This window comes from Myotis brandtii, unplaced genomic scaffold (assembly GCF_000412655.1).
Source record: "Myotis brandtii unplaced genomic scaffold, ASM41265v1 scaffold247, whole genome shotgun sequence".
NCBI lineage: Eukaryota > Metazoa > Chordata > Mammalia > Chiroptera > Vespertilionidae > Myotis > Myotis brandtii.
In genome coordinates this window covers 1,512,902-1,514,586 of record NW_005359352.1, presented here as the reverse complement: position 1 = coordinate 1,514,586, position 1,685 = coordinate 1,512,902, and positions in this window count along the sequence as shown.

Sequence of the window (1,685 nt, the reverse complement as noted above, 5' to 3'; positions counted from 1 at the left end):
CACCCTCCGCGGGCGGTGCTGCTGAACCTGCAGCCTGGGCTGCTCCAAGGGCTCCCGGGGGGAGCTGCCGGTGGAGGGGAGGCGGCTCAGAGCCGGTGCCCATGCCGGTGCTGCTGGTTGCTCTCCCCCTGCCCCTCCTGCCTTGCCCACTGAGTCCTCCTCCCAGGGGGACGGAGATCAGGAGCCCGGAGGGATGTCCCCGGCTCCTCTGTGCCGGATCCCGCAGTCTCACTGGGGCCCGCTGGTCTCGCTCTGCCTGGGGAAGGGGCTGGAGAAGTGGGGAGCGTGGGAGAGGAGCGGAGCTCGAACCCAGCACCCAGCGGCCTCAGACCAGGTGCGCTGTGTGTCCCAGGGCGGTGGCATTCACGTAGTATTTCTGAACTGGACACAGGTTTACAGACATTATGCCCTCTGATCCTCCCTGCAACCCCACGAGGTAGAAACTGCGTGAACGCACAGGCGGGGAGCTGACATGTAAACTGCCCGGGTGCCTGGCTGGCCTCGCTCGTGGGTGAGCGTCGACCGAGGAACCAGGAGGTCACAGTTCAGTTCCAGGGCAGGGCACCCGCTGGCATTGCGGGCTCGATCCCCAGCGTGAGGTGTGCAGGAGGCAGACGATCCATGATTCTAATCATTGATGTTTCTCTCTCTCTCCCTCTCCCTTCCTCTATGAGATCAATAAAAGATGCAACTACACACACACACACACACACACACACACACACACACATCCCAGCTCTCTCCACGCTGTGCTTTTAGTTTTGAGTCTTCTCTGCTCAGAAGCTGGATTTACAGTTTTCAGAGAACATTGCAGCCGTCCCTGGCACATGCTCTCCCTCCTCGTTCTTTCTTGCTCAGCCAGCCATTCCTCATTTCTCTCTTTCGCTCCCCCAACCCCTCCCTCTAGTTCTTGTCTCTCCTTCTCCGCCCGGAGCCAGCTCTGCATGTGCAGCCCCCTCCCTGTTCTGCAAATGAATGTCTCAACATAAAAAGTTATTAACTTCACTCATTTGGGGGAAACGGGTTCATGCCAAGGTTAATTGTCTCTCCCTGACACGTTTTCCGAGCCCACCTCATTAGCTATTTTTGAAAGTGGAACAAGCTCAGGGGGACATCGGGGCAGCGGCCGGTGCAGGGGAGCCGCTTGGTCCAGACACCCAGGCTCCGCCCGGGTCCCCTCCCAGAGGTGACAGAGGCTCCAAGGTCAGGGGTCAGGGGTCAGAGGGCAGAGGGACTTTGGAGGGGAGACCAGAGGCCTGAGTTCCGGGGCAAAGACTGGTCCCCACGGTCCCAGGAGCTGCAGGGGGGCCACGCCAGGGACAGGTGTCCACCCCTCCCCATGAAGGAGCGCTGCCTCCTCCTGGGACCCCCAAGTCACAGCTCTTCGGGGCACAATAAGAGCGGCAGGTAGAAACGGGCACCTCTAGAGCCCCGACTCCCAGGCCTGCCCCGCGGGGCCGGGAGCCAGACACGTCGGCCGAGGGACCGCAAGGCCAGGTCCGTCCTCGGGGCCCCAGCAGCCAGGCCCACGTGTGTCTGTGATGGATGTCGGCCTCCAGCCCAACACCCCAACTCGCGTGGCCCCAGAGCCCCTCCCCCTCCACATTAGGAGCAGCGGTGAGTAGGGGAGGGAGCAGCTCCGTCCAGACAGGTGCCGGCCTGGAAGTCAGACTGCGGCGCCACCT